The sequence below is a fragment of the Geotrypetes seraphini genome, chromosome 1 (genome assembly GCF_902459505.1).
Source record: "Geotrypetes seraphini chromosome 1, aGeoSer1.1, whole genome shotgun sequence".
Lineage (NCBI taxonomy): Eukaryota > Metazoa > Chordata > Amphibia > Gymnophiona > Dermophiidae > Geotrypetes > Geotrypetes seraphini.
The window spans coordinates 24,239,236-24,253,809 of record NC_047084.1 but is presented as its reverse complement, the minus strand read 5'-3'; positions in this window follow the sequence as shown (position 1 = coordinate 24,253,809).

Here is a 14,574-nt window from a genome sequence, read left to right as displayed (position 1 = left end):
TAGATAATAGATTACCCTTTCCACATGGTTTCTCCCTTCCACTCTACAACCAATAGAATCGTCCCATATAATACAAGCTAGTATTTAGTTTCAGTCTCCCCACTGGATTCTCTCCTTAGCATTTTTTTGCTACTTCAGCTTGTCTGCGGTGTTCTTTGCTCACACGGTAAGTTTTTTGGACTTGTTTCATTATAATGTTTTAGCATATTATAGTTTTTTCAGCAATTTATGTTACATTTTTAAGTTAAATCACATGTCCAGTGGTGTTTTTATATGCTCCTTTTGGCTATCTCGTGTGTCTTACTTCTGTTTCAGTTTTGAACTAATAGAACTATACTTTTTAACTTAAATTTCCGCCTACCAGCAATTATACTAGAGGATATACACACCCATGGTTTTAGCATGTGGTCTTATTTATATCCCAAAGCCACATGGGGCTTTTAATCTTTTTGCCTTAACCTTCAATACAGGTCTATAAGCCAGTTTTTCCCCCCCACTTCCATTGCTTTGCTTTTTACTTCAGCACAGCTTTCCTTTTGATGGGCTTTCTCATTTCCTAAATCTTTGCTGTTCAGCCATTTTTGCCTTCTGCAGACCATTAGTCCTTATATATCATGCTATTAGTCCTTATGTATCATTAGTCCTTATGCCATTAGCCCCTATGTATCATTTCATTAGTCCTTATGCATCATGCCATTAGTCCTTATGTATCATTAGTTCTTATGTACCATTAGTCCCTATGTATCATGCCATACTCGTACCTGTCATTATTATTATTTTCATCTCACATGATTGTTAATGCACTATTATATATGGATTTCAATTTATCATGTCTTACCTTCATTGCCTTTAGTGTCCATGAGTATGAACATTCAGCTTGCTCTTTAATCATTGGTTCATATATATAATCCATTCACATTTTTGTTTTATTCATTTCATGAGTGCATTATATTTCATCATGATCATGCTTTACATATCTTATATCATTTAACTTCAAAATTACAATATGAAATGATTTGTCTAGTAATTTGATAGCTATTATTGTCCTGCTGTCTTAGAACTAAGTCATTTTATTCTGTTATTTTAACTGCATTATTTTCTGTGTTCATGTTCTATTATGGTTTCTTCATGTTTGAATACGATGTCTTTTTTTTATATAGTTTAAAGACAATAGACTGTTTTCAGTCCAATTTTTTATATGTGAGTTTGCAAACCATTGGTATGTATAATGTCTTCTCATCATTACATTGTGTCACATATCTCTTCATGTTTTCAAAATCAGACATGCACTATGGTTTCTTCATTCCATTAACTTTTCATTCTTATGTCTTCCCTTAGGTACTTTATAGATTTCTGTGCTTAATCTTATACTCTAATACACACTATGGCACTTTTTCTTCTCGGCCTTTTTTTGGCACATTTTTTCCTCTCATGTCTCTTGTCGATGTTTCAAGCCTCTGTATATAGCATGATCACACTTGGCTCACTTGCTTTATCTTGCAGTTGAGTACAGACACTAATATATGCACGTTTCATATTGTCATCACAGTCACTTCTTATCTTTGTATCTTTTCATCTCTCTCTTTATCATTACCTCTTCCTTTTAGGACCCCTGAGGAAGGCGTGTTCACCAAAACACAGACCGTTTAGGGTCCGGGTGGATTTTTATCACATTTTTTAGCATTGCACTTTTTTAATTGAATTTTCATGGTTTTATGTGTCAGTGTTTAATAAATTATCTCCAGAACATCTGTATGCACAGTTTTTGTTTTCATCTATATAACGACCAAGCATCCTCCATATGTGCTGAACAGATCCCACTGCCCCTAGGGATGAAATATGCCTCAAAATGCCTCCTGGTTGTGCCCTTCAACTGCAAACTACCAAATGACGTTCCTACTCCCACTTCACACCAAGCCACTGGAATCAACTGCCCCTACAGATCAGATCCCTTGAAGGACTCAACTTTAGGAAAGCAATAAAATCATACCTCTCCACCTAACTCCCCTGCCCATGACCGATGGATTGCAAAGAAATGTATATTGGTACTAGATCATCAGTATGTGTCGCATTAGGATAAAAACTTGTATTGAAAAATTTTGGACTATAACTATGGCAAACGTGTAAACTGCATATTATGTATATTGGTATTAGATCCTTAACATGTGTTAAGTTAGGATAGAAACTTATATTGAAAAACTTGCACTGTAAGTATGGTAAATTGCAACCTCTTAACTGTATATTATGTTTAACCTGTAACCCATTCTGAGCTCTTTGGGGAGAACAGAATAGAAAACAAATTAAATAAATAAAGAACTCTTTGGAAGTCAGGCTCTTGTCGGAAGACATGCTTCCTGGTTTAAGTGAAAACTAGAAATTACCTTTAGTAAGGAGGAAGATAACATTTGAAGTGAGACCCCAGTCTCTGAAATCTTGAGGAAGGTTTCCCTGCAGGACAGAGCCTGCAATTCTGATAACCTTCAGGCCAAAGTCATGGCCACTAAAAAACAGTCTTGATTGTTAAGTTCATGAGTGAGGCCTCCTCCAAGGGCTCATACAGAGTCCGAATTAGTGCACATGGGAGGGTGAGGATGCAATGCTCTCTTTAGGTTCAAACAATTTTTATTGATGCAAACAGAATAATAAAACACAAAGATGCAAAATACAAACAATGATGCATCATATCCAACACAATTCAAGGCAATATTGGGAAAAGGTACAGGAAGAAATACCCTCAAAAAATGACTCATAGCCATTGAGAACAAAGTCAGCAGAAAGACCCTCCGGGACCCTGGACTCTTATGAGCCCCGAAGGTGCCACTCCACCTCCCACTCATCCCCAATACAGAACCCTGTGACCAGTGCCTGAACCATAGGAACCCCCCTACCCCTTTCCCAACCCCCCCCCATCAGTACTCTCCACCCCACCTCACCATTACTCACTAGGGTTCTCGCATCCCAACAATCTGAGCGACCCATTCAGGACATCCATCGCAAAATCTCATTGCGTCCCTTTGGATGTAAAGAATGCAGATATGGCTCCCAGACATTCAAGAACACTGTCTTCCACTTACTAGACCCTTCCGCATCCCTCGCCTCTGATCAACCCCTAAATAAAATTTTAAAAAACCCTCTATTCCCTACTCTTGGCTCTCTCACTCAGCCAGCCTAATTAAGTCCCCTGCTCCTTCCTGAGCTAACACTAACCCCCCCTGCTGCAGACTCACGCACCAACCATCTAGTCCTAACCCCGCCATGAATCCATCCTTCTGGCTCCTTCTCTGCTCACCTATACTTCCCTCTCCCAACCTACTCGACCCCGCAAACACCAATAATATCTGCCCTGGCCTCAGAATCCCCACATTGATACGCACCAGAAATCACCCTTTCAAGAAAACCCCCCGAAAAGTCAACCACGATTCACTAAAGCCCTTGCCCCCTGCCAACCTTCCCAACGTTGCCTCTGACTCTCTCACCCCAGTCCCGACACTTTATTGCAATGCCAGATCCGCATGCAACAAGACCCAAATCTTGAAGGACCTTCTCGACCCTGGATTCCTGTGCATCACGGAATCATGGATCGCCAAAGATGATCTATTCACACAAAACGAACTCCTCCCCCACGGTTATCAAGGTCTCTTCTCTCCCAGATCCAATTGAAAAGGAGGCGGACAGACACTCCTCTATAAATCTTTCTTTGATGTCCATCTCCTCGAGAAGGGCAGTCACGCCTCTCTAGAATATATGCTTGCCTCAGTCAACGATGAACTCCGCACTCACCCACTGGGTATCTTCTTACTATACCGCACACCTACCCCTTGGATCAACTCCTCCAATCTCGTCTTTGAGGCCATAACAAACGCCTTCCTTAAATTTCAAACACTACTGATCGTTGGTAATATTAATCTCCACCTTGACGATACCATCAGCAAGGACACGATTGAATTGAACAACTTCCTTACCTCTCTAGGTTTCCCCCCACCTACCTCCTCTCCAACCCACAAAAAAGGGGCACACACTAGACTTCACCAGTTTCCTTGATCTTACCGCTTCTAAAACTTCAACCAACGACATTCGTTGGGAACAAGTCCCTTGGTTTGACCACTTCTTAGGGGCTACCTGTCTCCCCATTTTCATGTCACACCTTGAATCCCCATCCCGCTCCTCTCACAACATAACCTTCTGCAAAAAAACTTTGAGCGATCTATTCTGGTCCAAATTCCTCAATCAACTCTCCTCCAATCCTAAGCCTAGATTCTGAATCCAATTGGTACAACTGGATCTCCCTCTCCGAATCCATCTACCACTCCCTTGCTCCAATATCCACTAAAACCATCTCCTACCCCCGAAAGGCCCCCTGGTACCTCCCACTTCACAGAGAACTGAAACAGAAATGTTGCGCTTTGGAGCGCAAAAGGAAAAAATCTAAATCCCCTTCAGATAGACAGACCTGGAGGGTCAATATTAAACTTTACAATTCAACACTAAAAAAAGCCAGGAAGAACTTCTTCGGAGATAAGATCTCCCGATCCAACAACTAGAACAGTGCGTTGTTTAACATTTGGCGCTCCTTAACTACAAAAAAGGACCCCACCTTGCTCCCCTCGTCTCTGTCAGCCGATGCCCTAGCAAAATTCTTCAATGAAAAGGTTACCACCCTAAGATGCTCCTTCCCGCCTACAGTCTCTTATAACTCCCTGGCTTCTACTGATCTCAACCCTACCCTACCTGTCTCCAATCCCATTCCAGCCGACAGATCCTGGACTGTCTTTGAGCTTGTTTCCGAATCGCAAGTCTCCAAACTCTGCCTCAAACTAAAAACTTGCAAGTGTACCTTGGATCCTTTCCCCTCCTACCTATTTGAGAAAATCTCTACACAGGCCATCGCTTCCCTCACCAAACTTATAAACTCTGCCCTAACATCGGGCCTTTTCTCCTCTGAAATGGGACACATTGCTCTGACCCCTCTACTGAAAAAGACCGACCTTGACCCCTCCATACCATCCAATTACCGTCCAATAGCAAATATCCCTCTCCTAACCAAGATGTTAGAATCTATCATATCCACTCAACTCTTATCCTATCTAGAAATCCTACCCCACCAATTCGGCTTCAGACCCAACTTCAGCACCGAATCCCTAATGGCCTCACTAATCTCCAAGGTGCAACAACTCCATTCTCGCAACAAATTCGCTGTTTTTCTACAATTCGACCTTTCTGCAGCTTTCGACGTCGTCCATCATGATATTCTAATTTTCCAACTCTCCGAAATAGGCATAAGCTCCACAGTCCTAGATTGGTTCTCGAAATTCCTACGCTCCCGCTCCTACACCGTTAACATAAACGGTACCTCATCCTCCCCCTGGAAGCCGATATGTGAAGTCCCGCAAGGCTCACCCCTCTCTCCTATCCTTTTCAACATCTACATGTCCTCTCTGAAACTCCTCCATCTATCCCCCCTAGAAACTCTACACCTATGCCGACAACATCCTTATCCTCCTCGAGACCGACTCGAACCTCACTAACCTCACTGAGAACATATCAGCAAGTATAATGAACCTCCAATCCTGGGCCCAATCTGTACAAATGAAACTGAATGAGTCCAAAACAAAATTACTTTGGCTCGGCCCAATATTAGGTCATTTACCCACCTCCATCCCATTGTCTTACAGCCCCACTCTTCAGCTTGAGTTTTCAAGCAAAGTCCTGGGCATCATCATAGGCTCTTCTCTTTCCTTCAATGACCACCTCAACTCCTTGGTAAAAAAAAAAAATGCTTCTTTAGCCTTCATATGCTGAGGAAAGTGAGATCCTGCTTTCATCAATCTCACTTCGCCGTCCTTGTTCAATCCACCATCTTCTCTAGACTGGATTATTGCAACTCCATCTATATAAGCCTAACTAAGAAAAACCTCCATAGACCTCAGCTAATTCAGAATGCCGCGGCTAAGCTTATTTTCATAAAAGGCAAATTCGACCATGTCTCTCCACTCCTGTCCAAGCTTCACTGGCTTCCAGTACCCTCCAGGGTCCTCTTTAAATGTGCCTGCTTAGCCTTCAAGATCCTACACGGCATCCTTTCTCCCGTTATTCCACTCTTTGGGAATTCCTCAAACTCTAATTCCACCAGATCCTCCCAAAAATTAAAACTATCATTCCCTTCCCCAAAAGGCATATCCCGCACAGGAAAACTAGGAACATCCCTCCCCTTTAGAACCACAGAACTCTGGAACAACCTTACATCCCCGCTCAGAAATTTAAGCTCCCTCCAACTTTTCCACAAACACCTGAAAACTTGGCCCATTTCAAAAATCTAACACCTCCTGCTCTCTGGTACCCTGGCCCCTCTCTACCCTCTTAGTTCCTTTCCTATAACCCTTCATTGGAGTTCCTTTCTATTCTAACTCTGTAAACCGTGCCAAGCTCTACGCTTGCGGAGATAGCGCGGTATACAAACCTAAGGTTTAGTTTAGTTTAGGTAGCCAACTGATGCAACTGGCTCCTCCAGTGCCAATATGCCGGAGGGTCCTGTACCGTCCAGTATTGTAGAATACATTTCCAGGCCAGCAAGCTCATCTCTTGACAGAGCCCTGTTCCCCCTATGCAAATGGCCATACGCTTCAGGCAATCCAATACAAAATGGGCCGGGGTACAGCGCAAAGCTCTACCAAGCAACCTGGACATATAGGAGATGATACGTCGCCAGAAGCGCTGGATAATGGGGCAAAACCAAAAAACATGCCCCAAAGTGTGTCCCCCATCCCACATTTATTACACAGTGGTGTTGGGAGACTATCACTATAATACAACTGTGTACGAGTGTAAAAAGCACATAAGATCACCCTATAGTATGTTTCCCGCAACCAAGCACAGGGGGTCACACCAGGCATTGCCCTCAAAGTACGGCCAACATCCCCTTGTCTCAAATTAATCTGCAATTCCAACTCCCATTTACTCCTCGACGTGGCAGCTGGGCTTCAACGCTAAGAAGTGTAAGGTCATGCATCTCGGTAGCAGAAATCCATGCAGAACATACACCTTGAATGGAGAAACACTAGCTAGGACTTCAGAAGAATGGGACTTGGGAGTGATCATCAGCGCAGACATGAAGGCTGCCAAACAAGTAGAGAAGGCCTCATCCAAGGCAAGGCAAATGATGGGATGTATCAATAGAAGCTTCGTCAGCCGCAAACCTGAAGTCATAATACCACTCTACAGAACCATGGTGAGACCTCATCTCGAGTACTGTGTGCAATTCTGGAGGCCACATTACCGAAAAGATGTGCTTCGAGCTGAGTCAGTCCAGCGGATGGCCACTAGGATGGTCTCCGGACTCAAGGGTCTCTCATACGAGGAAAGACTGGGCAAATTGCAGCTCTATTCTCTAGAGGAGCGCAGGGAAAGGGGTGACATGATTGAGACATACTGAGACGTACGTCACAGGTCGTGTCAAGGTGGAAAACGACAAATTCTTTCCCAAGGGACCCTCGGTCACAAGAGGGCACCTGCTCAAACTCAAAGGAGGGAAATTTAGTGGTGACACCAGGAAGTATTTCTTCACAGAAAGGGTGGTAGATCACTGGAACAAACTTCCGGTGCAGGTGATCAAGGCCACCAGCATGCTCGACTTTAAGATTAAGTGGGATATTCACGTGGGATCCCTACGAGGGTCGAGTTAAGGAACTGGGTCATTAGCACTTAGACTTAATGAGGTGGGTCAGTGGAGTGGGCAGACTTGATGGGCTGTAGCCCTTTTCTGCCGTCATCTTTCTATGTTTCTATATGATAGTCTTTAGCTGATTGTAAATCTTGCATGGATGCTGGATACAGAAAGGGATACCCCCTCCTCCCGGGCGAAAAACTCCCGCAGCCAGGCCCCCATATGCTTGCTCAATTGTGCTCTGTCGAGGGATCCCACATAATGCTCTACTTGATGACACGCAAACTGTGCTTCCCAGGTATCTTCCACCTTTGCCTGCAAATCTGCACGGGCCAACAACTCCCCATCGGCCTTCAAGAGGTGCTCCAGTCAGCTAACTCCTATCTGCCCAAATCAAATAATCCCGTGATTCCCTTCCCAGAGGAAAGTCTGGATTACCCCTCAGAGGCAAGAGGTCTGTGACCGTCGGATCCCCCCCCTCCCCCCAGGGCCTGTACAAGCCCAATGCTCCCTTTAAAAATATGGACACATCTGGATAAGAAGCCAAGGTTTGCTGTTTGGTCTGTCCTCTAAAACAGGAAAGACCTGCTATCTGTACTTTGAATAAACTCCACTGCAAAGCCTTTATCAAACCTTCCTGAAGAAAGGCTAAGACCATAGTAAATGGAGCCTTGGTCGGATCTGTGTCTCTTTGACAATACCAGCTCTGGAAACATTTCTCAACCTTCGCACAGGTTGCCAAAGTAGAATGATTCTTAGATTTTAGCAGGGTGTTTATCACCAAGTCCAAATAGACTTTCCACACTACAGTTTCGTATTCAAAAGCCAAACCGTAAGACCAAGGTGGTCTGGATCCTCAAGGGCAATGGGGCCTTGCGAGAGCCGTCCTGGATGACAGGGAAGCCTGATCCCTTTGTCCCTCTTCAGATGCAACAGGTCTGCAGATCATGGCCGTCTGGCTGGGCAAGAATTACTCGCCCCTTGTGGGACCATATCCTTCAGAGTAGAGAATAACAGGGGAAAAAATTTGTCCCCATCCTCTACCCCACGAGCTCGGCCCCAATCCCCGCAAACCATCTGATCCTAACTGCACAAGTCTCAAATTGGTTTATACTGAACTTATTTTAATAAAATATAAAAAGAAACACTATTCTGTACAATTTATAAAGCACAAATACAGAGCAAGGATCAACAAACTCCCCATCTCCCCTCTCCTCCCCCTCACAAATATCCCCTCCATTATTGAGAAAACTGGTCAAATTACTTCAGAATGTTACATAGAAAAATCAAGCTAACAGAATATTTCACACATAGCAGGAATAGTGTTAGAGAAGTGCAAGAGAATAGTGTCAGAGAGAGCCCTAACCCAACTGGAAGCTAAAGAAGCACAGCCTAGGCTTTGCAGTCCCCAGTTATGTCTAACACCAGCTCTAGCAAGATACTTATTTAAAATCTGATGTATTCTAATCACAAAATAGAATTTTTTTTAACCTTTTGCTGTCTAGTCATTTTATTCTTCACATCACATTGGTTTTAGGCTCTGGTTTCTGTTTCCGTCTGTCTACTTTTAACTTACTTACCAGGGTCTCCTGACCATTTGACATGTCTTCTTTCTCCATGCTCACCATTCATCTTCCATCTCTGTGCATGTTTTTCCCCCATGTTCAGCAAGCATCTCCCTTCTCTGTCTCCTATACTTCTCTTTCTTTCTAGTATCTCCCCTGTGCCCATCTCCCTGCCTTCATCATCTCACTATTCTATGATCTCCTCCTCCTGTGTACAGTATCACTCCTTTATATCCCTTTGCCCTGCATCTTCCTTGTGTTCTTATTCTCCCGTGTCTAGCTATCTTCTGTGTCCATATACCCTCCCATGTCTAGTTTACCTATCCATATACCACCCCCATGTAGATGAAGTAGTCCCCCCTTTTTGTCCCTATTCCTATGTTCCCATCCATGCCCATCTTCCCTCTTTTTGTATATCTCCCTGTGCTCAGCTTCTCTCCTCTCTTACACACTCCTCCCTCTGCTATGTTCAATATTTCACTCAATCTTCCTTCATCTCCTTGGTTCAGCTTTTCTTTCCCTTTCCTTCTCTCTCTTACTCCCTGCAGGTCCTGCACCATTCCCCATTTCCCCTAGCCCTCTTCCCATGGGTCCAACACCTCTATCCCCTCCCTCCAGTTCCTCTCCACCCACATGGGCCCAGCAACTGTTTCCCTTTCCCCCAATCCCCAGACCAGATCCAGTAACTGTCTCCCTTCCCTTCAGCTCCAGCTGGTCCACATCCAGCAGCCCAAACTCCCTTCCCCCTTTGCAGTTGCAGCAACAGTCCCCCCTCACCAGTCCAGCAGCCGTACTCCCTCCTTCTTGTGGGTTCAACAACCCCCCTCCTCCCCAAACAACAAACCCGTGACTCTCCTGGCTGAGTTGGCCCCTTCGCATCTCCTGGGACGGGCCTACCAGCCTGTTAGATGCTTCCTGTAAGCAGGGCTGCTTAGACCAGAACCTACTTGCCACTGGGTCCCTCCTTCTGATGTAACTTCCGGCCGGGGCCATGTGGTGGGAAGGGGTCCCTCCTTCTGATGTAACTTTGGGCCAGAAGTTACATCGGAAGGAGGGTCTCAGCAGCAAGAAGTTTCAGATCGGAGCAGCCCTGCTTACAGGAAGCATCTAACAGGCTGATAGACTTGCCCTGGGAGAAGTGAAGGGGCCAACACAGCTAGGAGTCGTGAGTTTGTTGTTTTATGGGGGGAATTTTTGCCGCCAGCTATCAGGAGGGTGCGAAGGCGGGGGCTGTTGGCCCCGCGAAGGGGGAGGGGGCTGCTGGATGGGAGGACGGGAATGGGAAGCAACTTGTGGTAGATACTTTACTGCGGGGACAAGGCCATTCACCGTTCCATTGGGCAGTGAATGACTTTGTCCCCATACTCACGACAAACTAATCTCCCCCCTTTCCTGCAGGTTACCTGTGGGTAACAGGCACTGTGTCATTCTCTCCTTCAGGGGACTCTTTCTATCAATGATCATGGAGGAAAAACATACAGAAGCTCTGCTTGAGGACAGGCCTGGATCAGAGTGTCCAGGCCATTGCTTCCTGGCTCATATCTTCGACTGAAGAATCGAGTGGCCTTCCTGTTGCTGGCTAATGCCATGAGTTTGAACGGTCGCCGTAGAATGCTGTTGAAGGCCTCCTGAGACAGAGACCACTCTCCAGCATCCAGTGTCTGATGACTCAGGAAATCTGCTTGCACATTGTCCACTCTTGCTATATGTGCCACTGAGAAAGCCAATAGATGGGCCTCAGCCCATCAGAACAGCATTTGAGCCTCCAATCTCAGTAGTGCACTCCTGGTGCCTCCCTGCCAGTTGACGCAAAGTACTGCAGTAGCATTGTCTGGAAAAACAGAACAGACCGCCTTGCTCTCCAAGATGCTTTCCATGCTCAAAGGACTAACCTGATTGCTCTCAGCTCCAAATGGTTTATTGACCAACCTCTCTGCAACAGTGACCACCGTCCTTGGAAAGGGTGCCCCTGGTAATGGGCTCCCCAGACAAAGAGGCTGGCATCTATGATCAAGATTTCACATGTGGATATGAACCGAGGCATTCCTCAGAATAGAGAGCGAGGCTCTAACCACTAGCCCAGGCTGTAGATAGCTGTTTGTCCAAGACCACGCTAAATCCAATGCATCCGACTGCGGGGACCACCAGGAGAGCAGCATCTGCTGTAGAGGGTGTAAATGTACTCCTGCATAGGGTACCACATCTTTCATTGCTATCATGGACCCCAGCAATTGAAAATAATGCCATGTCATCAGAGCTGGCCTGTCCTTTATTGCCAGAATCTGACACCTGATCTTTGCTTTGAGTGCTTCCAGAAGAAAAACCCTATTCCAATCTGTATTCCCAGGTGTTCCAAGGACTGTGTCAGAGCCAAGTGGCTCTTTCTGAAGTTTATCACCCAGCCTAGGCTCTGCAGATTGTGGTCCACTTAGGCCATTGCTGATTTTCCCTCTGCCTTGGATGGTGCCCTTATTAGCTAATCATCCAGGTAAGGGCGCACCTGTATCCCTGCCTTGCGGAGGTGTGCCACTACCACGATCATTATCTTGGTGAAAGTGTGTGGTGTTGTAGCCTAGTCCAGATGGAAGAGCAAAGAACTGGAAATACTGTTCTAGGTACATGGAACCTCAAGAACGTTCTGGGAGGCTGGGACGATGGGAATATGCAGATAAGCCTCCATCAGATCTAAGGAGGCAAGGAATTCCTCCCACACCACCGATGCAATGACTGATCGGCCCATTTCCATGTGGAAGCAGAGGATCTTGAGGACTGCACTGACTGACATCAACAAACAAAAAAGACAGCCACCCAATCTGCAGTTAAATGATGCCAGATTTATTGAATCTCACAATAAAATTGTAGTTCTCTATATAGTCAACTGTATACACATGATATTAAAGGTATGGACCCAACATAGACCGTGTTTCAACACAATCGTTTTCTTCACGGTCCCAAGAATGGATGTCAAGCTATGACACTTATGTGGATAAAATAAAAGACAAACCAAAAAGGACGAGGATTAGGCAGATATCACAAGGATGAACCCTGCAGAAATTCACTCAGATGCCATGGCTGCTTCTCCACACCGGAAACCCCAAGCTGGGCCTTTGCCCACCTCATGAGATCCTCTGCAGCACCAAAAAGCCTTGCTTATAAGAGAAAAACCCCAAAATAAAAAAGAATGATGAAATCCAGCATAGTCCAGCATGAGAGGAACTGAATATGTAAATTAACTCTCTATAGACTTTATAGTAAAGGAGGGTAAATAACTGTTGGTCAAGACTGATATTCCTGTTGCACTAGATGTATATATTGTCTATTTGTCTTTTTCTAATGGTTTACTGTTGTAGTACATATGAACTCCTGACATGCCATTGCCGAAACACAACCCATGTTGAGTCGTGCATGTTTGAAATGTTGACCACAAGAACTCTGATTAGACTTATGAGGTGCTAATTGTGCCAATTAGGCTTGTTAATCAAGTTGCATATACCATATACAAAATTTGGGGATAAGGGAATAATGCAAGATATTCGCCTCAAGACACATTAAAATGGAAAAATCATGTGTTATCTTACCACAGTGCAATTTTTGTTTACATCAGTGTGCAAATTGAATAATGTAGCTTGCACTGAACTTTGAAAGCTGTGTTATTTGTGGAAAAATAGCAGCAACTTTGAGCCAACATTGGAGCATTGGGTTGTTAACATGAACACTTTCAAAACCCCAAATCAAGCTTCCCCTCCTCATCTCTCTTTTCATTCCCTGGTGTTCAGTGGAATGGAAAATGAGATTTGAAACTACTGTCTTACAACCCCTAGTGGTAGTCTCATGGTAGTAGTTTTTCTCAGGGGTAGTGGTTGAGGGGGGTCATTTTGAATCCAGAGCCAGGCTGGGTTGGAGCAACTGGGAGATTATTCCTGTCATTTTCCCCTAGATATCAAGGACTGACTAGCTCAGCATGAGGTCATTTGGGGGGCAGGGGGAAGGGGCTTTGCTTTCATTGCTAATATACTGGTCCAGTTAAGGAAAGAAGCTCACCAGGAAAATCAGGCCACAATAAGGCTGCTTGCAAGATCAACTGTAAGTTCCATTATGCATAAACTATAGAGATAATAATAATAATAATTTATTTTTTTGTATACCGCTATACCAAAAGTTCAAAGCGGTTCACAACAAAAAAGATGCATACAATCCATATATGTGAAATACATAATAAAACAATCAATAAAAAGAATACATCTGTTAAAAAACAAGAAGTTAAAACAGTAGCACAACTAAGATGTAAACATGTCAAACATGCGTGTCTTTAGAGAATTTCTAAAATCAAAACAGAAGTAGCCTCAAGTATAAGTTTTCTAAGCCATGTATTCAGTTTGGCGGCCTGGAATGATAAAATTCTGTCAGAAAACTTTTTTGTACTGACATGATTTTAGAGAAGGGTAATTAAATAGATTTATTCTACGAGTACTCTTATTAGAACAATTCAAAGAAAACTGAGAAGCAAGGTAGTCTGGTAGCAACTAATGCAGGAAAACTTGACAGAACTAGTCTGGACTCCATTGGCAGCCAGTGAAGTTTTTGATAGAAAGGGGTAATGTGCTCCCATTTTTTTAATCCAAAGATGAGACGAACCGCAGTGTTCTGAATCAGTCTCAATGTTTTGAGTATTTTAATAGTTTGTTGCTGTTTTAATCTTGCTTTAAATTCAGTTATGAAGAAATTGGAATTATAAAACTTATAAAATCATAACACAATACTGTACCAATATAGTACAAAATCAAAATTATACTACAGAACTACACAAAACAAAATAGGCAAATTTTACAGATACTTTCAATCTACACATATCATATAAAAGATGCTTCTTGAAAAACATGAGCTACCATTTGCTTTCTAAAAGAAAGTATACTTCTCCCTCCGTATTCAAGGTTTCTGTATGTGTGGATTCGCTTATTCGCGATTTTTCGGTTGCTGACTCTGCCCCAATTTTCATCACTGAACCTAGCATTTCACACTGGAAATCGCTGCTCCCCTGCGGAAGTGAATGGCTGACTAGCGTAGGAGCTGACCCGGTCTCCACGCTCGGTGGTTTGGAGAAATTTAGCAAGCTGCCCCACTAAATGCTAACTTTTCGATTATCAGCCCTACCTGAGTAAAACAGGATCCTTTGCAATAAAGTTCGGCGGGCCCTGAGAGGGGTTGAGAAGAGCGCAGGAGCGGAGACGTGGTTTGAGCATTAGGAGCTCACTGTGGAAAGACAGAGCCTAGTATGGCACTCAGCCCTCCCGGTAGTTAATGGAGGAAATCGCTGCTCCCGGCGTTGTATGGAGCAAATTGCAGGTCAGG